General features: G+C 44.1%; 1 long non-coding RNA gene across 1 annotated transcript; it reads right to left on the reverse strand.

Annotated features, from left to right (window-relative positions):
* Positions 1 to 1,363: 1,363 nt before the first annotated feature.
* On the reverse strand, positions 1,364 to 21,835 carry LOC147008741 (uncharacterized). Its single transcript, XR_015053240.1, has 3 exons — positions 20,770 to 21,835; positions 12,597 to 12,735; positions 1,364 to 2,340 (listed from the first exon to the last, which is right to left on the reverse strand). It is a non-coding gene; the product is annotated as an uncharacterized LOC147008741 (long non-coding RNA).
* Between the last annotated feature and the right edge of the window lie 4,775 nt (positions 21,836 to 26,610).

Below are 26,610 nucleotides of genomic sequence, written 5' to 3' on the forward strand. Positions count from 1 at the left end.
GATCCTAATATAATGTCATTCTTTGTAGGTTTGTACATCTGCGTCTTTTGTATTTAAATATCCATTTTTCTCTGTGCACAGACTTAAGTAAAGCTAAGTTCTCTTTATGATTACTTTATTAAGTAAAACTTGGTGGACCAAGCTTAATTATGGTGCCATGAGAACATCACCCTCACTGTGAAACACCTAGCAGCACTGTGGACACCGCACAAGCAAGAAAATTTAGATTCATATTTCTGGATGATGGCCCTGGCAGTGTAGTTTCTCATCGTGATAAAGACCGTGTTTTTCAAGATTGCCGATCGGAAGGAGTAAACAAGGAAAATATCTGACAACCATTTTGTTCCTGAAGGGCCATACATTTACTCCATACTAGCAAATAACACCGGTCGCTTTTCTGATGGGGATACTAAAGGGGGAGGGAGAAAAAGAGGGGGGAAGAGGGAGAAAGGGGTGGGGAGAGAGAGCGGGGAGAGTGAAGAGGTGGAGGAGAAAGGAGAGAGGAGGGAGGGGGAGTGAGGAGAAGTGGAGGAAGGGAAGGCAGACGTATGGTGCAGCATTCATTACGATTCATACTGTCTCATCAAAATGATTCTGCACAGAATAACAGTGAAGATGAAAACAAAATAACGTCTGAAATTCATTTTCTACTGGTCATACTATAAATACGGTCAGGAGACAAACTCCTGTCCAGACATATCTGGAAACAAACACCCGTCCAACCTCATGGGAATACTATTGTTGCGTGCAGGACATCAGACATAAATACCGCCTGGACGCGTCCAGAGACAAACACCAGCCGGACACATCCAGAGCCAAGCTGGCCGGAGACAAACACCGCTCAGATATGTCCAGAGACAAACTCCCGTCTGGACAAAAACACCGCCGGGACATGTCTGGAGACAAACACCGCACAGATACGTCCAGAGAAACTCCCGTCTGGACATAAACACCGCCCGGACACATCCAGAGACAAACACCATCCGGATATGTCCAGCAACAGAGACACAGAGAGAGAGAGAGAGAGAGAGAGAGAGAGAGAGAGAGAGAGAGAGAGAGAGAGAGAGAGAGAGAGAGAGAGAGAGAGAGAGAGAGAGAGAGAGAGAGAGAGAGAGAGAGAGAGAGAGAGAGAGAGAGAGAGAGAGAGAGAGAGAGAGAGAGAGAGAGAGAGAGAGAGAGAGAGAGAGAGAGAGAGAGAGAGAGAGAGAGAGAGAGAGAGAGAGAGAGAGAGAGAGAGAGAGAGAGAGAGAGAGAGAGAGAGAGAGAGAGAGAGACTTCTGTATCTTTTTATTCTAAAAATAGAAAAGAAAGCCCCCAAATGGGAGTTACATTTTCATTTCAGAAAAAGAAAGAAAATCAGGAAATAATTTCTGAAGAAAGGAAAGGATGGATCGGGTGGATTATGTACAAAACATTTCACAAAAGGATAAACATTCCTCTCGGACTTTGCAAATAACTTCCTTTATACACCATTTTGATTCAAACTGTGGTAATATTCCAGTTACTGAAAAGAAAGCAAAATCCAATTTAACACGACGTATTACAAGGTTTTGGAACAAAAACAAAGCATCTTCATCACTTACTCCATCACCATCAAGTTTTCTTTTCCTTGACTTATATACTGCCATCTTTGCCTGAACAAGCAGGAAATTGGCGAACACACCATTGGAATTTTTGTGTGGGATATCCAATCCATAGATTAGAACACACAAGTGTTAAAAATCAAACCAAACCTCACAAAACAATTCCGAAGTAAAATAAATAAAGGTGCCAACCATTGGCATTCAACATAGATGTGAAAAAGGTTTTCAGATTTCTTACAAAAAGGACATTCATCAACAAGCAGATTTGAAAAACAGTGTAATAAGTGATTAGAAGGAAGGATCCAGTGTACTAGTCTCCATTGGAGGTCACCATGTCGTGGTGGTACAGGAGGGTGATACAAACCTTTCCAGTTAGGAAAATAAGGGGGACAACAAGGTAAGAGGTCTCTCCATCAAACCTTCTGCTGTGTTATTTGCCGTTGCGAAAGAAATTTTGCACAACCCAAATAAAGGTCTTTTTGTTTGGGAAGTTCATTGAAGCCGACGTTAAAAGGGGGACAAGGAAGAGGGCTGGCAAGAGAAAAAGCAAATACGGGTTCAGGAAAGGTAGAGAGAGAAGGTATTCGATGTGCATTTTGTTCATTGCTTTGCTGGTCCTGCTCCCAAGCAGGTCCATGCTGTGTGTATGTCCAAAGCACACCACATAATATGCTTGCCACGATTCGAGAGGATCGCACACCGACCAGGCTTGCCAATGCATCAGCTCCGATCCAGCTGCCGTTTGGGCTGAGAATATCTGCAACAGATTTAACGCCCTTGTCGGTAAAGCGTTGAATAAAACACCTATCAGCAGGCATATCATGGAAAAGGGAGTTGTAGAACAAAGGTTCTTCCAGAAACATCTGTTTCGTATAAGAATGTGTAGCTCTTGTTATTGTCAGAGCTTGTCACGCATTTAGCATGCTCTGATAGAAACCAGAGAGGGGGGATGTGTCGGTTTTGGAAAGGTCCATCAGGAAAAGAGAGTGGTCATAGCCTAGCCTCCCAGCCTGTTGCAAAAGGTGACGAGCGACGTTGACCCATGGTGGAGAGGGTCACGTGTATAGCATGCAAAGAGCAGCCGAGAGTCGAAAGGCCATTAGCCGGCTCTTTATGTCGACCAGGCCTTGTCCTCTATCAGTCAGTGGTAAACTGAGGACCCCAGGTTGCAGCCAGTGTTTTCCGTCCCAGAAAAAGGACACAAAGCACTTCTGGAGCTGTTGAAGCAACGCCGCTGGAGGATGCAGCACGAAGAACCTGTGCCATAAGGTGGAGGCCACCAGTGTGTTGATGACCAAGACCCTTCCACGATATGACAGTTGTGTGATCAGACCTTTCCATTTTTGCAGTTTACCCTCAACAAACTTAAGCAGACCAGCCCAATTCTTTGCTACTGTGGTATTATTACCTAAGAACACTCCAAGGTATTTCACACCACCATTGGCCCATGACAGTGGAGTAGGAAGTCTTGGCGCCAAGTAGCACAATGGACCGAGCCAAAGGGCGCTCGTTTTGTTCAAATTTACTTTGGCTGAAAAAGCCTTTTCAAATAAGGACAAACAATAACGAACAATGTTAATGTCATTGATATCTTGGACGAATACACACACGTCATCGGCGTCTGCCAGTACCTTGATGGGCCGTTCAAGCTGGGACAAACTAACCCCTGTTAGTCTACAGCGCAAAGAAACCAGTAGGGGTTCGATGGAGAGAGCATAAAGCAACCCGGAAAGAGGGCAACCTTATCTAATTCCCTTGTTAATAGACAAAGGTGCAACAAGTTAATTGTTTATCTTTAGCACACTATAAATATCATTATATAGTATTTTAATATAAGAGATGAAGGTTGAACCAAGTCCAAACCGCTCAAGTACTTCGAAAAGGTACCGATGGTCAACACGGTCAAAGGCTTTCTCCTGATCAAGGAGAAGAAGTCCTAAATCTTTCAGGCTTTCCTTGCACACAGTTCAATGATATCTCTCATGGAACGTTTTGGGACACAGTAACATTGGTCTTCTTTCAACAATGACGATAAATAAGGAGTAAGTCGCGATGCCAGGGCTTTTGAAAATATCTTATAGTCCGTACATAACAGGGAGATAGGATGCCAATTTTCAACACTCAGCATGTCTCCCTTTTTTGGGATGAGGGTAAGAAGAGCTCTCCAAGCTGGCAGCTTGCGTTCAAGGTGTTAATGAGTTCTGGACCCAATAAGTGCCAAAACTTCTTGTAAAATTCGCTTGTGAGTCCATCCAAACCAGGTGCTTTCCCAATGGCAAGGCCGTGCAGGGCAGTGCCAAGTTCATCCAAAGTAATGGGTCTTCCAGTTGGGAACGCCCATCTGCACACAACACTGGCAGGCCTACGGAGATCGAGGTGACACTGACAGGATTTATTTGTTCCATTGAATATATTTTCGAAAAGTATTCCTTCACGAAAAGTTTGATTTCTGATTGTGTAAAGGTAATGGATGAATCTGCGAATCGCAGCTGAGAAAGCTGTTTACTGGGAAGACGTTTCTCTAAGGAAAAGAAGTACTTGGTTGGTACGTCTGCCTCATTCAGGTGTCGCACCCTCATCCGAACTAAGGCACCACGTGCAGTCCTCTCGGTTATTTCCTTTCATAAGGACTGTTTCTCAGTTAAGGTTTTTTATATGTTACTATTATTTTGTCCGATGACCCGTTGGAGTTGTAAAATCTCTAACTGTAATATTTTCTTAACTTCATGGTCAGCCCTTGTTGAGAAAAAATGATACTGTTGACAGAACCCTTTAATTTGGGTTTTTACTATATCCCACCATATCAGCGGGTTAACGGAACGGCTTTACTTCTGTTCTAGGAGAGCCGTCCAGAAGGATTCAAAGGCCTGAATGAAGTTGAGGTTTTCCAGTAAACTGTTATTGAATTTCCAATGAGAGCTCCCTGGACGTGGTTTAGAGAGTTGAATAAAGACTCGAGCTCGGGAATGGTCGGAGAAACCAGAAGGCACGATGTCGGATTTATAAACTCCATGTTATAAATGAGAATTTACATAGATGCGATCAAGCCTCACAAGTGAGATGTGGTTGTTTAAACAACGACACCATGAATAAGACCGATCAGAAGGGTGCTGCACGTGCCAAATATCATGGAGATTATATTTCGCAATGATGTTTGCAAAAAAGTTTTGCGGTACATGGTTCGGGTTCCGGCCCGTTCCGGTCAAATGAAGCATTAACAGTACAGTTAAAATCGCCACCAATAATTAGACAAGTCTGCAAATCCAGTGTTTGCAGGAATTTTCTCAGTTCGGCAAAAAAGGAGATCCGCTCGTCATTTTTGCTTGGAGTGTACACATTGAGAATTGTGAACTTGACCCGATTGACAGAGAAGGTCACGGAGGCAAGGTGTCCATCAATAATACTCATAAATTTAAGGCAGGACGGATGGAAATGTTTCCCTAAGACAAACATGATGCCTGCCTTCGACGTGGAGTTGTTACTGAAGAAACATTCCTTATCTATAAATAGTCGCCACTGAGCCTGAACAGATTGGACAGCATGGGTCTCTTGTAAGAAAGCTATGTCAAGACCGTTGACCTCTACCAGCTGTTAAATTTGGATCTTGCAGATCGGACTCCCACCACCATTAACATTTATTGTTCCAATCTTGAAACTGGCCATGAGGAAAAATAATAGCTTCGAAGAATAAGATCAGAAGTGGGATAATTGATTAGAATCCCTTTTCGCCTTGGCAATCAATTTTTTTAAGCGGAGACAGTGTGTCTGGTGGAAACCGAACAAGTCAGGCTTACGTACGATAGCCTGAGCACACTAAAGGGGCTGTCACACCTTGACGTTTTAGCCAGCGCATGGCAAGGTCTCAAAATGTATGTAAAACGCTGGCGTACGCTGAACTATTGATGTTTTTTTTTTGAGTTTTGGCGTATAATAACGTGTTGGACGTATGCATAACGTACACAGAACATTTTAATCACATATAGATAACTTATACCAACGAATGCTGAGCGTGTTGTTGGCGTTCACAACCTATGCCCAATGATAGTCTAACTTATGCATAGTGCGGCAGCGTATCGCCGACGATCACGTGTCGTAGGCTATTCATAGGCTGTGGCTCGACGATTCAAATCATAACCGCACTAGACATCGAAGTGTGAAGTCGCTGTCACACCTTGACGTTTTAGCCAGCGTATGACGTATGAAAAATTTGCCGAACCAAGCTGGCACACGTCGAATACGTTATGTGTAAGTTTTGTATACGTTAAGAGCACGCTGGCATACGTCGTCATACGCCGAGTACGTCGAGAAATTTTCAGCATGTTGAAAATTTCTCGACGTACTTGACGTATGACACGCGTTCCGCATACGCTGGCATAAGTTGGCGGCACGCTACATGATCGTTGACACATGTCGACACACGTTACTCAAAAGTCGAAACACGTCGATATGATGGTTAGCGTCTGTGTTCCAGACTCCCTGGTTTTTGTTTTTTTTCTTCGGTATGACGGTGATGTTGACACTTAGATTTCTAGTGCGGTTATGATTTAAATCGTTGAGCGGCAGCCTATTAATTATATTATATTATAACCACACTATAAATTGAAGTGTTAACATCACCGTCATACAGAAGAAAAAAAAATAAAAAAATAAAAAAAACAGGGAGTCTGGAACACTGACGCTAACCATTACTTCGACGTGTTTCAACTTATGAGTAACGTACAAGTAACGTGTGTCGACGTGTGTCAACGATCGCATAACGTGCCTACAACACGTTACTCATAGGTTAGAAATAAGTTTCGGGTATGCTAAACATTACCTCGACGTGTTTCAACTTATGAGTAACTTACAAGTAACGTGTGTCGATGTGTGTCAACGATCGCGTAACGTGCCTACAACTTATGGCCAGCATTATGCGGAGCGTGTGAGTCATATGCTGGCATACGTCGAAAATTCTCAAGCATGGAAAATTTATCTAACACCTCGGCGTACAAAGACGTATGCCAGCGTACTACGAAAAAAAAGCCAGCAAACTACGACGTATGCCAGTGTGCTCTTAACGTATACAAACTTACCCATAACGTATTCGACGTGTGCCAGAGTTTTAGCCAAATTTTGCATACGCAGGCATACGCTGGCTAAATTGTCATGGTGTGACAGGGCCTTCAAGGAAGGACGGTAGATCTGGAAAGTATTCCGTCAGGTTTATATTGCAAGAAGAGTCTTATTTGTTCAGGGGGGGGGGATGGGACCTTGACTGGTCAGTTTCTCCACCGTTTCCACCTGACTGTTCCTGTTTGTTTCCTCCAGGTCAGATTCGTCAGTGTTAGTTTTAGTTTCTGAGTCACACAAGCTTGTACCGTCCTGCATATCGATACTGTTGTCAGTATTGATACACGGATCTGTACTGGTTACCATGTGTATGTGCTCTTCCATTGTGGGAACATCTCCTGGTGAATTAACGGAAATAATCGGGGGAGTTGATGAAACGGAAACACCATCAGCGGATGCAAAGATCTCGCTTCCCTCAACTGTAACGGTGTTATCGACCTCCAACGGCATGGAGGTGTATAATACTTTGGGGGTCTCTCATAAAACATCCATTTTAACGTTTCCTGCGTTTCTAGCTTCACCACGTGATGGACTGGGAGCAGTAACAGGGTTAACATTCGCTTCGCTATTTCCCGCGGACAAGGATTCAGGGTTAACATTTACCGAAGTGACAGCAGGTTCATCACTAGTGGTCTGTGTATCACCGTCAATGGACTTTCCAATAGGCCTTATTCAGATGACGTCACCGGTCACGTGACTGTGGCAGCTCCGCCATATCGAGTGGCAAGAAAGTATTACCGCGTCCATAACAACCGATAGTCTCCACTTCAACTACACCGTTATTTCCAAGCAAGCGATTTTTTTTCTGCAAATGGGTAAGAGTTATTGTGCCCCGGGATGGACTCAGCGATATACTAAAGGCTCCGGAGTACAGTTTTACCGCTTTCCCGCCGAAGTAGACTGACGAAATCTTTGGATATCAGTTCTGAGAAGAGAAAAATGGCGACCTGGCGAACATGACTGGTTGTGTGGCCTTCATTTTGTCTCCGGTATGTAACTAATTTATGATACGTTGTTTCAGTGGTTGGTATTAAATAGCTGGTGGTTACAAAATATTGTCTGATTTGTATCATTAAAATGCATTATATCCCTTGTTTTATTGACAGAATGAGATCGGTTAAATCGCCTTTCTAACAGCCGTCTAACGCGCACAGTTCTGAGTTGTTTCACTGGAGAAAGTCACATCGATATGTACAATACATAAAAAAACTAGCACTTATCACTGGAACTATCACTATCAAAAAAAACACTGGAAATACCCACAGCAGCGCGGCATTACACCGGATGTTTGTCATGGAAAAAATATCATGTATCTGTAATGAAACTGACGAACGAAGATTTTATACAAACTCAGCATTTAGACAAGATCTTCACTTGAAATTAACTTGTGGCAGCAGTCAGGTTAAAAAAAAGTGACGCCGGTTGCTGAACAAAACAAGCAACAACGATAATACAATAATAGTGAAATGAAAGAAAACAGGCTTATATTACCTTTACCTCACGATAATACAGTTCTTGTCAGCTTTCGTCGAGATTATGTCACTAACAAACCCGGCGACATAACATGAGTAAGCGTCCATACTCGTGAAGGCTTTCAGGCTGGCTTGAGTGTGAGGACTCGGCGTTTCAACAAGGTGAACATAGATGTCAGGGAAAACGATTTGAAGCCAAAATTTCCTTTCTGTTGTCCATTTATCCTTTGAAATAATATAAGGATCTTCACTAAGACCACACAGCTTCAGTTTTTCGCACTACCTCTTCATAGAAATATCATCTGATCCATGGAAATAGCCCAGAAGTTCGCGTGACACGTGCGTGGTCGCCATGATTTTTTACCACTCAATATGGCGGAGCCTTACCTTCCGCCGTGACGTCACTCGCTTCGTGCGTAGAGACTACAGGAGAGTTTTTAACGAGTGAAACAGTTTTCTTTACTGCGATAACAGGTAAAGCGGTCTCTGTAAGGGAGACGTCTCTGTCCTCACTGGCAAGTATGGTAAACTTGTTGGCTGCAGGTACCGGGTCCATTCCGGGTCCATTCCGTGGGTACCGGGTCCATTACCGACAGATTCCTCATTTGTAAATGTTCCTTTCTTCTGGGTTAAACGACCATCAGGTAAAGTCTTTCTCTTTCTTGATGAAACGACGGTGAAACCATCCCAAACATTCGTTTTGCTGTTTAGACTATCGGGCTGAGAGGACTGGGGGTTATTACTGGACACGGAATTCGCTTCCCTCACAGTCGAGGAAGAAGAAGAAGAAGAAGAAGAAGAAGAAGAAGAAGAGGACGTATCCTTGTTGACGAGGTTTGTTTCATCGTTCGACGAAGTCACCTTTGGGCAAGATCGTTTCAAGTGTCCGAAATTACCACATTCGAAACATTTCAAGGTGTCATTGGTTACGTAGAACGAGCACGAAATGTCCGTCATCTGTTGATAGTCCGGTCGATATGATTTCATGAACCAGTTCTGTCTCAGACACGAAGATTACCACACGTTTGTTCATTCACGAGGCTGCACGAACTTTGTCAGTACCGACTATGTTTCCTGTAGCGATAACGAGATCCTCTACACCGACGTCATCGGGCGGAACGCAGACGACGCCATGTTTTCTTGTGAATGATTCAAATGCTGAATAACGGGAATACGAAGTCATGTTTAGGAGGGGGGAGGAGGGGCGATTACTCTCGTGCAGTAATTAAATACGAGCCGAGACAGGTTTCCAAACTAAACAAGCCGGTAGGTGACATGGCTGCTCGCTCTCGATGGAAAGCTGGCCGACGCGATTAGCCGATATCATGTACATGCTATCAATCAATTTAGCACAATAAATATGATTATCACAGCCCTCTTAGTTTGCGCCCCGAAACCCGCCTTGTGAAATTTCAGGCATGTTTCCAAAGAGACTCTAACAAATGGCAGCCCTGGTAACTCCATTTATCTATTCGCTAAAGATTTTATTTTTTTTATATGATGCTGTAAGACATTCTCCTAGGGCACAAAAAAACAGGTCCCTCGGAGGTCCAGATTCAGAGGTATTGATTTTTTTGTACAGTCCACAATAAGTGTACAATGTACGATAAAGTATTTTAGCTGTTGCTAAGCAACGGAGGTGCGCATAGCAACCATTCATTTTTGTGTACATGCGAGCCACATTGTACACATTTCACCCAAGTTTCATCAAAATCACTCTTTCTCTTAGAGATATTCACAATTAACCGTTTCTGAAATGTTCGACATGTACTCGCCCAAAACCTATCTCCTCCTACAAATATTTTTTGTTAGGGCTGCAAATTGGCATGAAGGGAGGTAGATAGATTGCGCACAGAACTCTCATCTTCGATTTTTCTATTTGTTATTATTTTTATTTTTTTCGATTCTTTGACCACTTTAAAGGGCCGTTGCTAAGGGCCCGGGGTCCCATATTCGAAAGCACACAATTCCCATAAATATTGGTCCTACCGACCAAATTTCATTGGAATCGGTTGAGTGGTTTAGCCCCTAGGCTTGACCAAAGTTTCGCGGACAGACAGACAGATGGAAATGTCCAGAATAAGGGTGCTCTAAGAGCAGCCAATAAACACAGCTACAGTGAGGAAAAAAACGATAAGTTGAAGGGCCGGGATGGGCCGCCAACTAAAAACTATCCACAAAGAAGCTGTGGGCTCTTTCTCTCTATCTCAGGGATGAGGAGGAACAGGGGGGTGGGAAGGGGAGGAGAGGGGAGGGAAGGGGAGGAGAGGGGAAGAGAGGGGAGGGTGGGGGCACAAATAACGATGCATAGAAGGAAACAAAGGAAGGGAGGTGAAAAACGATGCGAAAGGGGATAGAAAGGCGAAAAAACAGGGCAGATCATAGTTCACCAAGACCACACAGCCGCCGTGACACTCCACTCGACTCACCAACAGCCAGCAGGGAGGGGGGGGGAGAGAGAGAGAGAGAGAGAGAGAGAGAGAGAGAGAGAGAGAGAGAGAGAGAGAGAGAGAGAGAGAGAGAGAGAGAGAGAGAGAGAGAGAGAGAGAGAGAGAGAGAGAGAGAGAGAGAGAGAGATATTGAAAGAGATTGAAGGAGAGAGACACACACACAAACGCATGCACACACACACACACACACACACACACACACACACACACACACGCATGCACAAACAACAAAAGTGCTTGGCAGACATGCGCATCTACAGGTTGGAGTCATTGTGATTACCAACTCCAGTACTGTGATGGAGCATGAACCAAACGATTAGGATGATGGAGCACGAACCGCTCATTCAGGATGATGGAGCATGAACTGCTCGCTCTGAATAACGTGGCACGGAAAAAGCGTCCACAGTGAGTGAACGATTTGCTCAGAATGACGTAGTCTGGTTGTTCTTCCTTTCTTTTTGGGGGTTAATGGTGATTTCAGGGCCACGAGGCTCTATATATGCTGCACACCTAAACACCTCGGGTATGGATACTGGAGGCTTATATTGCTAGCCCCGTTTCTTTAATAAATATTAAAACTGATCGACAGAACCGGGGGTGCTTCTGAGCCAGATGGCAAAACACATCCGACAGGCCTGACCATGTGATCCCCATGGCACGGACAGAATGCAGGAGACGCGATCTGGACTCATCGTACTGAGGGCAGAGAGAGAAACACAAGAACCAAATTCTTGGGAACATTACACCGGTCTCACAACCCCGTGGGGTGACGCCCTATCCTGTGAAGATAGAGGTTGAGTGAACAATGCCCATGCAGTTGTTATTGTTGAATTAAATCCGTGTTGTAGCGAAAACGAGTTATCAGAACATGCTCTACCTTGCAGCAACTGCCGACAGTACATCTCGTTTTGGACAGGAACTGCACCGCCATCCACTGTGGGACGCTCGGCAAGTGGCTTAAGCACTCAAGGAAGCACTCCAATTGAATGGTTGGCAAGCGATAGTGATGTCTGAATGTCGAAACTATGTCTAAATTGGACAAATCAACACTTTTTTCGGAGTCAGAACTGCTGATACTTTCAAATCTGGAGCTTAAGTTTTGTAATTTTGCTTAGTTTAAGAGATTCTCTCGGTTATTCATATGCGGAAGTGAAATAAAGCGACGAGCATTGATGTCTCCGGGCATTTGTAGGCATTGCAATGTATACAGTGATTCATAGCTATGATGAGCAGGCATTCGATAATATTAGTGAGGAAAGTGAAGAAAATTTTTTTTATTGTTACGGCCTGTTCCAAGTCAAGGCGTGTTTGAGCAGGCCACAAAAACATGGTGGCTTCAGACCCCAGCAGGTAACCCAGGATACAGCTTAAGACCCCAGAGAGCAAGGTGGTGGAGGAGCACCTGATGCAGGATATAATTAAATAAGGCCATTAATTTTATCTTCAAAAGGGGTGTTTTAATTAACCCAAACACCTAATTTTCACTTCTGCACTTCCTTGGAGTTTTATTAGTAAGCATGCGAAGTTTCAGTCTGCTAGGTTTCATGGTTTTGGAGTTATGGAGGAGACACACTGACACACACACACACACACACACACACACACACACACACACACACACACACACACACACTGACATTTATTAGTATAGATTCAAATGTGGTAAAAAAAAATATGAATACCTCCCACCCCGCATTTGTACACACCTGCATGTACAACCCCCACCCCCTTCCCCATAAATGTAAGAATAGTAATGACCATGTTGGGTGTCAAATAACCAAAAGGACACAGATTTTTCAGGAACTCCATCACACTGAGTGAAAATTTTCCAAAACATCACACCACATATGTTTTCACTTTCATTTTCTCCGAAACATCACACTGCATATGTTTTCACTTTAAATCGTGCATTGAAGTAATCTATTGTGTTTCCAAAGTGAAATCTCATGAATATAAAAACAAACAAACAAAACTCTGCTCACCTGCAAATCGCTTCACTGTTGCACTTCCCCACATGCAGAGATTATTGCTGTCAGTAATTCGCAAGCAAGCGCCAAACTGGGGAGAGAGCACGTGGTACTGATGAAAGAACCCAGAGAAGAATTGGGGGACAACAGAGACCTGTTGAGAGGGAGGGTGTTGGAGAAGGAACGGACTGCGAAACATCTATCTATAATTCCAGCAATGTGTGTGTGTGTGTGTGTGTGTGTGTGTGTGTGTGTGTGTGTGTGTGTGTGTGTGTGTGTGTGTGTGTGTGTGTGTGTGTGTGTGTGTGTGTGACCACTGTTTCTCGACAACCACGGGTCCGATTTAATTGAAACTTGCCAGGTATATTTCTGGGGACCTGAGTACGTGCCTTTTCAAGGTTTTATAGTAATCGGACAAGTGGTTCCCAAGTTATGGCCATTTATTTACCAAACCAATAACAGAACACGTTGCTGCCTGGGCATGGCCGATGCGCCATTTAGTTACCAATCACAGGACACGTTGCATAGGCGTGGCTGTTGGGGAAGAGATCCTCAGCCGTGTTCCCCATTACAGGTTACAACGTACGGACTTCCGGATAGTGATGACTTACTGTATTCCAATAATTTCTCGATTTCTTATGCGCATTTATAGATCAACACAATGCCCCAATCCAGTCGTCGTTTACGAGAGCGAAGGAACGGCCTGTGTGGTTGTTTGAAAGTTTTGTTTTTTTTGCACGTATGGCCCGCACGTACGGCCACGCACGTACGGCCACGGACGTATGGGCACGCGAGAGCGAAGGAACAGCCTGTGTAGTTGTTGTTTCTGGCACGCGGTTTGAATTTTTTTTTATTTTTCCACGTACGGCCACGCACGTATGGCCACGTACGAGTTTAAATAAATTCAAACTAATTACAGGTATTCAGTATGGATTTAAGAAAGGGAGATCATGTTTAACGAATTTCTTGGAGTTCTACGAAGTAGTTTCTGACTGGGTGGATGAGGGAAGTGCAGTGCACACAGTTTATCTTGACTTTCAAAAAGCATTTGATAAGGTACCACATAGAAGGCTGTTGGCTAAGGTGAGGGCTGGTAGACTGGCCAGTGGAGTAGCTAACTGAATTGGAAACTGGCTTAATGATATAAAGCAAAGAATGGCTGTGAGTGGGAGGATGCCTGGCTGGGAGATTGCAAGTATTGGGGTACCTCAGGGACCTATTATCCATTATCTATATACACATATATATTGTCGTGGATCCAGGGTTCGAGGCTTGCCATTGCCACAAAGGGAAGCACTTGGATCCCTCCCAAACGCCAGGTCCTGAGGCCACCGGGCACAGATAACTCCACGCGTCAGCAGGTTGCTAAGCAACCACGAACGCCAATTGCTACGGCCAATTCGGACAGGGTTACACTCCTTCGTGCATGATACCTCACCTGTGAATGGCTGGCTAATTGGGGTCACATGCCCTCAGCGCACACTCAGATTACGACTGAGCATTAAAGTGAGTGTGCGCTGTCTAACACAGCAAATTATTGGGGTGCAACTTCCTGACCAACTATACTTGTGCACTGTGTCGGAACAATAAAGGAAAAGACAACTGAGACAGATTGGAAATGACAACAAACAATTATTTATTACAAACACACAAGAAAGCAATCAGTTAAAAGCTAGTATTTATAAGCAAGAAAGCAAAAGGCACACAAGATCAGATTAATAAGCATGACACATATTCATTCAGGGGAGAGGAATAAAAGGAGGACTTGAAAATAAAATAAAAGTAATGTATGGAGAAAAGGAAAGCAGTTTTTCCTTCTCTTCCTCACCTCACACAAATATACAGAAGAATGTGGAGAAGAATGGACGAGGAAGATGTGCAGTGGCGATGCGATGCAATGGGGACACGCAGCCATGTTCCTGAGGTGCCCAGTCGGCGAGTCCTCTCCGGCGTCCCAGATATGCGAACTAGATGTGTGGCTCGCCCTCCTCTGCCTCAGATTCTTCCTCAGGCCCTCATCGATGAGGTGCCGCTGTTCACCCTCCTCATCTTTTATGGTTGACAGGATAGAGAGGGCAGGATGACGCTCACGATAGGAGTGTTATTTTTCCACCGAAGCTCGACACCAACTGCTCGTGAAACCTTCCTTCCTTTACCCTCACATGCTTTTATTCCTTCCCCCACGAGTCTTCTCAGTCTATTCATCTTCTGCTCATGCGAGCTTGTCCCGTTCGCTTCTGCTTCTTCAGCCTTCTGCATCTGCTTTCTGCATTCTCTTCTGCTTTCTGCCTTTTGCTTCTCTCAGCCTTTCTGCTTTCTGAACCATCTTCTCAGAAGCGCTTTTCACCCCTGCACGTATGCTTGTCCCATGTGCTTCTGGCGTTCTACTTCTTCTTCACATCAGCTCTCTTCCCTCCTCTCATGAGCCTTCTCCCCCTCCCAATGGTTCGCAGCCGATGGGGGCGGGTGCACGATGTCACTTGTGGAAATTGCCACGCCATTCTGAGGGAACTTTGAACGAAGCCCCCGCCCCGCCCTCTACACGCCCAAAGCCACGATGAGAGCCCCCAGCCCCTTCCCCACGCACGCGAAACACCCACTCGCACCGTCCTAAACTGCACCACACCTGCGAGAAGCACTGCACTTCGCTGGCCATCACGAGCGCCAAGCATCACAAACATGCATGTGAGAGAACCTGATGGGCCATTAAGCGATGCGCGGATGGAGGGAAAATGGAAGGGAATGCCGCCGGATCAAGAGATGACCAAACAGCTGCAGGATTGAAGGAAAGACCGATGGTGTGAAGGAGGAAAGATTGTAAGTAACAGAGGGGGAGGGGAGGAGACATTACACTGGAAAAACACAGCCGAGCCAATGCAAGCCCCCCGAACAGCCCTTTGACAAGGGACCAAGGACTACCTACACAAAGACTAATGAAATAACTGATCCTCGTATAACACTGATTTATATTGGTGGATGTTACATCTATGTCTGATACCGAATAACCAAAGAACCAGGAGACAGGTTTCGTCCAAGGGCAGTGTATATCCCTCATCAAAGAACCATACCGAGTAACAAGCATTCAAATATGGCGCAGCACGTACCGAGCCATAAGTAAGTACCAGCAAGCCACACTTCGGTCTCTTCTTCGCGCCCAAAACCAACGTCTGGATGTCACTCAAAGGAAATCGGCAAATTCAAATAACCACTAGTATAGTTAGCAACTGTTGCTTATGAATAATAATAATAATAACAATAACCATAATAACGATTGTCCTTCCACTTGGGTCACCTGCTGGGGTATGTTTTCCAAAACCATAACAATATAATAGACAAATGCTGTCTGCCTGTCTGTCTGCCCCACCCTGAAACACAAAACGTTCCTCGGAGAGAATTTTTTTTTAGTAAGTTGCTTTAAATTAATCCAAACCTACAGGAGAATGAATTTTTTTTCCATAGGACAAAAAAAATTGAATCTGGGTGGTGTATAGGCAACAGACCGCTGCTTTGATTGCTCCCAAACACTTTTTCTTTGCTGTTAAGAAATATTATAATTTTGGAATTCGACACTACTCGATAGAGTATATATAATTGGCCAATGCTGCTTGTCTGCTTCCTGCCCCCCAAAACACAGAAATGCTCATCGGAGAGAAACAAGCTCAAATGAGCTAAGATCCTCGTCCTCTTAACGATGACGTCATAAAAACGAATATGACGTCATTGTGATGTATCAGGTTTGCGATAAATTATCTGTGCTAATGCCCGGCTTGATTCCCGCAAACAAAATTCAAACAGCTTGCCTAGTTTCGGAGATAATGGTATAGGCGATTTCCAGTAGCGGCGATATTATGACGTCAACTTTTTTTCTAGGAAGAATTTCCAAAATCGGAGATGGTTACTGCCTGCGCGTGGGCTTTCTGCATATACATGGCAAGTTTCACGAAGATCCGATGAAAACTCTGGGTTGTAAAACAAAAAATGTCAAAAAATAGGGATGACGTCATAAAAATTGATATGACGTCATAGTGATGACGTCATCATACGTGCGGTAATTCATCTCTGCTAACGCCCTGTTCGATTCCCGCAAACAGAATTCAAAAATCTTGCCTATTTTCGGAGATAATTTTTTAGGCGATTTCCATTATCGGAGATATTATGACGTCATAACTTTTTTTCTCGGAGGAATTTTCAAAATCGGAGATGGTTACTGTCTGCGCAGAATATGTCTACATACATATGCCAAGTTTCAGGAAGTTTCGATGAAAACTGTAGGCTGTGAAACAAAAAAGTCCACAAGAACAACAACGTGAGTAACACTTAGAGATCCTCCACGAGGATCTAAAAACAACTATTATGAAGTAAAAGTTGCTTAAAATTAATCAAAACCAATGGGAAAATTATAATATAAAAACAAAGTTGTGCACAAGAGATTGAATGTTCACGTTTATAAAATCCAGACCGTGCACCATTTAGAACCGAGAACTTACCCAGTAGATGGACTAGGCATGGTGGGGCAGACTTCTAGCCTCTACGGTCTCCCGATGTGACACCCTTAGACTTCTTCTTGTGGGGGGGTTATGTCAAGGATTATTTTCTAAACCTCTGTTACTGACATTGAAACATTTCGTGCAAGGATAACCGATTGCATCAGCAGTGTGATGAGGGATATGTTGGCCAACATATGGATTGAAGTGGATTATCGCTTGGATGTGTTACGTGCCACTAAAGGTGCACATGTTTAGGTGTCCTGAAGAACACAAGAAACTTTATGAATTATGTGACAAAATGCAAAAAAAACCACATCATTATATCTCTTTTGGTTTGTTTGTAATAAAATTTTAAAACCGGAACAAGACTTTGTGGACAGCCTGAACTTTGTTCCAAAGCCTAAAATTATCTTCATGCAATCCATGGTAAGGTGTAACCAAATCGAATTATTTAAAGAAATCAGAAGTTGTTCAACTCATTTTACTCTCTTCTTATCTTTAAGCACCAGGTGTAGACAACAACTCAAGAATTCCTCATTGAACCTCCCATTTTTGAACTCTTCCAACTAGCGTAAGAATAAAAGGCTCGTAGGCTACCTTTGTTTTTTTCCATCGTGGTCATTCCAACTGGAGTTGGTATTTTTACCACGGGCTTTTGCTAGTTATTCATAATTTGCATCAACGATTTGGACAGTGGGGTTAAGAGTTGGCTTTCCAAATTTACAGATGACAAAAAGCTTGGAGGTAAGGTCGACAACCGAGAGAATGAGAGGGGAAGGGGGGGTTGGTGATCAGATTCAGGAAAATCTGGATACTTTAATGCATTTGGCAAAGGATTGTCAGATGCAGATTACCATAAGGAAATGTAAGGTGCTGCTGTTGGTGAGAATAATGCAAGGGGCAGTCTTGGAATGTGTGACACAAGAGAAGGATACGGGGGTGGGAATAAAGTAGGTGTGTGTTCGTGAGTGGAGGGGACGGGGTAAGCGGACAGCACAGTGCCACACCGCCATGGATGAAGCTAACAGGGTTTTGGGTTGTATTTTTGGGGGGGGGGGGGATAAATGATAAATCGAAAGAGGTCGTGTTAACTCTGGATAGGAATTTAGTGAGACCTCATCTGCAATATTGTGTACAATTTTGGTCACCACATCTGAGAATGACATATCCGCCATAGAGAAGGAGACAAGACTTTATACATTAGAAGGAAGATGGTTGCGAGGGAATCTGATTGAGAAAATAAAGGGTATTCACAAAATAAGTGTGGGAAAGCATTACAGTAGAACAAAGCGATAGGACTAGGGGACATAGTTTCATCTAGTCAAGAAAAGGAGAATTTGGATGACATTAAGGCAAGGGTCTTTCATGCAGAGTTGTTAATGCATGGAATGATCTCCCTGGAAAGATGGTGGCAGCAGAAACATGGATATTGCCAGAAATGCATGGGAATGATGGGCCTGGTGGCGGATAGACACGGGCTCAAACTCAAGACCCTTAGGTCTTAAGGCAGCCACTTTAGAAAGTCGGTGATTGCAGAATGGAAAATTTGTCTCTTTGCCCAATGCATAAGGAAGGTTCAAGGTTTTCTCTGCTGCCTTGATCTTGAACCCTCTGCTCTTTCCATGCTTTGTCCCTTCCCTTCCCCCTGCCCCCAGGTTTTTTTTTTAAAGGTCACATGCTGTCCACCATCAACCCCCTTCTTATGAAACTCCCAAAATCAAGAATCTCTGCTCACCTTCATTCTTTCATTCCTCTTTTTCCCCACCTCTGGAATCAACTTCTACATTCTCTTCAACCTCTTTCTTCCCTCCAGATCTTCAAGACAGCTGTTCACCACCATCTAAGGTCATCCCACATACAAACCCATGACCTTTTCCACCCACATTACCCCACACCAAGCCCGCCTCATTCTAAATTTCAGTTTTTCCTTCCTGAGAGTTTGCTTCTGTATCCATCTTGTTCGCCTCATGCATCCTCTCCTTCCCCTCTTTCCTTCCTACACCCATTGTTGTCCAAGTCTCCCCAATTTTTTATCCTTCAACACTGATATTGCTATCCTTCCCCTCTCTACCATTCCTTTTGTTCTGTTGTGTCCTGATCCATTCAGTGTTCCAGCTCCTCCATGAGCCTCGACTTTGTATACAAAAAAAAAAATAGAAACAAAAAAGGTAACATCGATCTTTTATTTTTATGCATGTACGGTTTATTTGGAAACTCACATTGAAACAGCCGGCGGTGTCCTGCCCAGGTGCACATAAACCACCGGCCCGCCAGATCTTCAGTGACAGCGTGATGTCTCATCGACTTGGTTATTCCACACGCTGTCACGAGTTCTTGAATTATGATGGGTGATCTTACAGCACGAGTTTGTTTGCAACATCATCCTCACATCGTCTGGTGGAAGTTCCACCTGAGTTTTTTGACCCCCCCCCCCCAAAAAAAGGATGATACCCATTGCTGAACATTTCCAAAATTTGGATAATTTCTTGGAGAATTTTTGGTGCATTTCGCTTCCACATCACCATCAAACGACTCCTTTACTTAAGCTTTTTGCCACGGCCGTGTCCTTAGTCCTATAGACGCTGTCATTTTTATTCCCGAAGCAAAAGGTGTTAAAAACTTGACATTTACTCGAAATTACAGCAAACGACGAGACAATATGAACGGATTTTTTGCAAACATGAGGGGGCAGAGGTAGCGCACTTACCTTTGAGTCGTCTCACCTGGGTTCGATTCTCAGACTGATCTTAAACTGGCAGATTGAGGCTTCATGGGCAGGGCGGTGAATCACAAAGTACGCCGGGTGTCCCATCTGCTCGGTGGATGTTGGAGATCCCACGACGTGTTTTTCCAAAAGTCTGCGGGTTAACACCTGCATCCTGAACATGCAAATTTCTGCCCTCAACTGTGGGACCCAAATGGGCTGGTATTTATTTTTGTGGAGGGAGGTGAAGAGGGTGATAGTGACCAAGTGTTTGGGGCCAGGGAGGAAACCTTTGGGATGACCATCATAGTCTTATAGAGGGCAAGTGCACAAGTCTTCAAGAAAGAAAACCACCAGAAGATTGATTAATTATTATCAGCCCATCTCCAAAAGGCAAAATTGAAATAATCCACAGGACAGGAGGAAATTGATAGGCAAGCTTAGCTGTGCTCACTCGATGGTGAAAATTCAGGCACGGATGACATAAGCATGTCATCAGCGCGTTACTTTATAATTACCATTACGAATGAAACGGTCCATTTACAATGAACACGTCTCATGGGTATTTGACATTCCATGAACGGAATCCAACACAAAACTGTCACTTCACAACTTGGGATAAATTACCCAACTATTTTTGTTGAACTATTGTTCCCTATTGAGTCCTGTAGGGAGATGTCATGATTGTTGGGTTACTTCAATCGGTGAAGTGCATACCTGACAACCATGCAGTAACAACCTTCAATCCAGTTTGTATTATTAAGCTCCTTTGAGAATGAAATCCCAGTCAAATCGAAACCCAGCAGTGTTGAAGCTGCACACACTCTTTTGTATGTTGATATTTGTTACCCGTCTGGCCGATCAAAAGTTGCTCCCTTACGGGTAGGCACAAGCCTTGTATCTCAGATTGACCAAATAATCAATGCAGAGATACCTTTTTCACCATCTTCATGGAGATAAGTGTGCTGTAAATCTGCTTTTAGGCGTTGTTACTTACTCTCGAGTTATTGCTGTGAATGATGGCACCGATGAGTTTGAGGGTTCACCGCCAGGTGTAGACTACCTGGCTTTCCTTCTGCGTGGGATTTCCAGCCTCGAATTTGCACCCCAGGCTCTCTGTGCCTCTTTCATCAATAAGGACATTTGTTGTCGCGATGGGGCTGCAGGAAAAAGGGGGGCATTAAAATGGAGTCTAACTTGAAGGCACACATCATGTTACGTTCGCCGCTCAGGAGCATTGTAACTTTTAGGGGGAAAATTCGTTCACTTGATGAGTGAGGAGGAAACCTTTTTGCTCGTTCATTTTTGCTTAAGACTAAAATAAATGCAAAACCATACTCGTTATTGATTCTAGCTCGTCACACCTATTAAACGTCAAATATGAAAAAATTTTTTTCCATTTGTCAGTGAAATGGTGACATCATAGTGAAACAGAAAAGCGACTCATGCAGGGATCTCAACAAAAGTTTCCCCACTAAGGGTGGGTACAGCAATCTCAGGAATCAAGTTTTGTGACATCTAAATGACATCAGGTTAGGGGCAAATTAACAGCGCTTCTCTATCTTTACATTGACTAGAAATAACACCTTTCCTTCCTTCTACGTCACATAAACAAAAACCAGAGCGGCATTTGGAAGAACGCATACCTCCGCCAGGCTGAACGGTTTACATTTTGTATCCCTGGCCTCCAAAGCCAGTCTCCGACTGGGCATCCTCCATCATGCAACGTCCTTCCTCGGCCCATCTGAGCTCCTGACTACATACAAAGCTTTCGTCCGCAGCTTGATGGAGTACTGCTCTCCCCTCTGGGCTGGTGCTTCCACCTCTCACCTTTCTCGGCTTCACACTGTGGAAACCAAGGCATTTCGGATCATTGGTATCTCCAGTGATGAGGCTGTCTTTGGGATTCTCACTCTCTCACCGCAGGCAGGTCAGTGGTCTTTCTACCCCTGTTAATCCACCCCAAACCCACCTCCTTCAAATTCCCTGCTTTCCTTCCTGAAAGTCCCTGTAGTCATCATGTTTACCCTGTGTACCCCACCCCATCCCTCTCCCTTCCACAGATCTCCTCATGTCTCTGTTCCACACTGTTTTGTCTTTCCCACCCCTGCCCCTCTTGTGTCCTGCCCCTCTTGTTGTGCGTTCTGTGTGTTAGCTCTCATACAAGCTTCGACAGTGTATACAAAAAAAAAGAAATCCCACTCGGAGGAAGGATCTGGATCTGTACCTAAACCCAAAACCTAATGGACTTGCTCTTGTCACCAACCCAACTCATCCCCCTACTTTTGTCAAAACCTGTCCACAACTTTTTGAGATATCTTGCAATACCGTATATCGTTATTGGCCCAATCTCTTAATGGTGAAGCATCAATTTAAAAATCCTCGTATCCGGATGTGGAACTTCACCAAAATCGAATCCACTTGTCCTTGACACACACCCAACTTGCCCACCGGGTTTCTTCCGAATCCATGCATAACATTTTGAGAAATCCTGCTCACAGACACACAAACAGGGGGTGAAAGCATAACCTCCACCAACCTTCAGCGGCGGATTGTTACAGTGAATGAAACCCCACTTCAGTTTTCATTTATGGGATGGAGAATCAGTTTGCGCCAATTGCCTTGGACTATTTTCTTAATCTGACGAAGGGTTAACACCTGAAACATCAGCATTATTGTGCTTTGCTTTCCACGGCGGTTAGCATACCTTTGCCAACCCTCAGCTGATAATCGATTATCCGATTTGTCTGCCGACACAGACCACCGGCACGAGCCTTGACAAAGTCGAATTCCTCTGTGCCTTTCAGTCATATCAGTCACCATGATGGTGTACACCACAGCACATATTATGGGCACTGGACTGACCACATCTTCTTTCAATCTTGTGGCAGAAATACAACCCAACACCAAAAAGTAATGGGACAGCACCCGCAAACTTTCATTCAACTCACTCAACCTGAAAGTGGATGCATCTCATAATGCTTTGTCTGTTTGAAATTGTTTTGAGGACAAGTTAATAAAAAAACAACAACTGCAGTTACTAACGCAGAAGTCCAACTTACGAGCTGGCAGGATGGCCGAGAGGTAGGGACACTCACCTCTGAGCTGTTTAGCTTGTGTCAGAATCTTGGCCCAGCTATGAACTGTCATCCTGGTACTTTGCATGTAAGGTGATTCATCAATATGTGCAGCTGGACGTTAAACTGGGTGTCCCGTCTACCATCATCAGTTGGTGGATGTGAAAGATCCCACGGTGTCCTTTATGAAGAGTAGATGAGCTATCGCCAGCACCACGAACAAATTCCAAAATTCCTGCTCTAATGTACAAGGGGGGGGGGGGTTGGGTGGGGTAGGAACTGCCTTAGCAGAACTGCCTGTGCCCCCACTAAAGTAAATGATGCAATCTGAAACCGTGGGCTACATATCAAAGAAGAAGAAAAATCTCAAACTTAAACCCAATTAAACAGCTTTGGATGTCTTGAAATTCTGTTGAAGAGCCAGAGTGAACTGTTCACAATCCACCACTGAATTTGCACTTGCTCTCAAGGAGTAATGACGCAATATTAACGCTGAGAGGGGGGAGAAGTGAGAATCTCAGATTTTTTTCTGCTCGCACTCTCAATGATGAAGCTGACCTAATTCGGATAACTGTGTCAAGAACAGTGTCGGAGAGTGAAAGACCCTTTTCAAATATACTCGCACATTACCCATAGGGTGATTGCATCACACACCTACAGTGACACACACATACCCAATTCTGACAACTCCTCAACCCCCTTCCCCGAACCTCCCCCTCAAAATTCTATCCCATCTTTGCTCTCCCTCCCAACCTCTAACCCAACCTCTAACCCTAACAGCCTCCCTGCTCACAATCCTTTTAACTGTCGCTTTGGTCATTTTACATTGCAGGGAAAACTTACAGGGAAGGCATGGCAATTGTGAATTTGACAGCTCTGAAGAGATCTTTGACTTTGCACAGCAGTAAGCACCAACATAAAACTTGTGGGTCGAGTCAGGCATCCAACCACTGGATGGTGCACGGATGGAAGCACGGCTCCTTTTATAGTACAGAAGCCAGCAACCCATTAGTGGAAAGGTGAATGAATGCCTCGAGGTATGCACACTCGCTTATGAGTGGTCTATCCTGGGTTTGAATCTCAACCCTGCTGTCATCCTGGTGTTCCGTGCGTCGGGTGAGGCATCAATGTGTGCACTGTCCATTAGAAGGATGGTAAGCCAGAACAGTCAGCTGTTGGCACTGGTCGCTGGTTGACAAAGATCACCCAGTGTTTTTTTGTGAACAGGAGCGAGTTATCACCGCCAACCTGAACAAATTAGAAATTCCTGCCCAAATCACCTTCAGTTCAGCATCAGGCTTGTCCAGCAGGTTCGTGAACAACTTGGGTCGAAAGCATTCCCCAAGCTTACCCCACAACAATGTGGGAATAATTGGGGTCAAAGAAGTAAATGGTTGTAAGTCACTTTGCATATTCCCTGACCATCCAAATACATTTGTGAATTTACCTGTTATCTCACTCTCCTACAAGTATAGCTAGATCTTGCAACAAAAAGAACCATGTCAAATGAAAATATTGACAGGAAGTTGCTCTTGGCATTGTGAACAATGAAGATGTTCCGCAAGGGGGGGGGGGGGTTAGAGCCCAAGATGAGACCTGATGTGTCATGCCATGGTAACTCACTGATGCCCCATGGGTTCAAAAGCAGAAACTTTTAATGGTTAATAAGGACATTTGTTCTGCAAATCCACACTAAGGTTTCCACCTTGAAGTCGATGCCCCCCAAAAAAGTTTCCATCAACCCACAGGTTGGTCACACTTAGCAGAGTGTGAGTGCATTGTACTGCACGTGGAACTGCAGCCTTTGAAAGACATGCGCAAGTCCTCGTTTACAAAGCTGTCTTGTTTTGAACGTCATCACGAATGTGTTGACATGAACATTTTACCCTTTATAGGTAGGATTCTGATGTAACAGTGCATTAAAACGATATCTCGTTCTTTGTGTGACATTTTGAAGTGTAGTTCTTGCTTTCAATCAGTGCAATTGGAATGTTGCGTTGACCTCAAACGCCCTTGTTCTCATCTATAGTGCCTTCAGAAAATGTATGCCTGGTGTAGGCTTCATGGTTTGGGTGGTGAGGTTGGGATCCTAGGATCCTGAGTTCAAATCCTGCTTGGATGTTGAATTAATACCAGGTGGGGTTGACTCTGCCTGTCATCCTTCTGAGGTTGGCAAAATGAGTGCCAGCTTGCTGGTATCCTGTGTCCAGGATTGTGCCCAATAGCCCAGGAGACTGCTTAGGCAGCACCAACATTCTGCACAGAGTATTGTCCCAATGGATGGACAGAAAGTCTACACCCCTTTCAAATTTTTTGCTTTTTGTTGTCTTATAGCCTGGATTTAAATTGCATTAAATCAGACTTTTTCCACCTTTATTTACACATCGTAACCCACAACTTCCAAGTGAAAAACAAATTCTACAAATTTAAGTAAATTAATTAAACATACAGAACGAGAATATCTTGGTTGTATAAGTGTCCACCCCCCCTTATAATAGCATTTGTAAATTAGCTCACCTGTAACCGATCACCTTCAAAATCAAACAAAGTTAATTGGCCTCCACCTGTGTTGAATTACAGTGATTCTGATTATTTCTGAATAAAATCATTTCTTCCAGTCGGTTTCCTCTGCTGGGTAATGCATTTCACAGCAAAGACTCAACCATGAACACCAAGGAGCTTTCAAAAGACCTCCGGGATAAAGTTGTGGAAAGGCACAGATCAGAGGATGGGTATAGAAATATTTCAAAGGCCTTGAATATCTCTCGGAGCACAATCAAGGCAATCATTAAGAAGTGGAAGGCATATTCTTCTGTATAAAAACTGTTCAAACACAGTCAAGTTGTGTGGGGAGTGCTGATGGACAACAATCTTCAATTCATGCCACAGATTTTCAATTGGATTCAGATTTTCACCAAGACCCTGCCTAGATCAGGCTGTCCCTCCAAACTGGATGAGCGAGCAAGGAGGAGACCAATCAGAGAGGTCACCAAGAGGCCAATGGCAACTTTGAAAGAGCTACATGCCTTTATGGTAAAGACTGCTAACTGTGTGCATGTGACAACAATATCCCAAACACTCCACAAGTCTGGCCTGTACGGCACATAGGGTGGCAAGAATGAAGTCATTACTCAAATAAGGCCACCTTGAGTCCTGTTTGAGGTATGCAAAAAAATCACTCTGGAGATTCTGAAGTTGTGTGGCAAAAACTTTTGTGGTCTGATGAAACTAAGATGGAACTTTTTGGCCTGAATGCAAAACATTACATTTGGCGCAAACCAACACATCAAATCACCCAAAGAACACCATCCCTAAAATGTGAAGCATGGCGGTGGCAGCATCATGTTATGAGGATGTTTCTCATCAGCAGGGGCTGGGGCACTTCTCAGGATAGAAGCGAAAATGGATGGAGCAAAATACAGAAAAAAATCCGAGGAAAACCTGCTGCCCTCTGCAAGAAAATTGAAATTGGGATGGAAGTTCACCTTTCAGCATGACAACGACCTGAAATACACAGCCAAAGCTACTCTGGAGTGGCGAAGGAACAAAAAGATAAATGTCCCTCAATGGCCCAGCCAGAGCCCCTACCTGAATCCAATTGAAAATCTGTGGCATGAATTGAAGATTGTTGTCCATCAACACTCCCCACACAACTTGACTGTGTTTGAACAGTTTTATACAGAAGAATGGGCAAATATTGCCTAATCAAGGTGTGCAAAGTTGACAGAGACCAATCACAACAGACTCACAGCTCTAATTGC

This window comes from Eptatretus burgeri, chromosome 18, assembly GCF_056783735.1.
Source record: "Eptatretus burgeri isolate ZD-2024b chromosome 18, Ebu_testis_v1, whole genome shotgun sequence".
Lineage (NCBI taxonomy): Eukaryota > Metazoa > Chordata > Myxini > Myxiniformes > Myxinidae > Eptatretus > Eptatretus burgeri.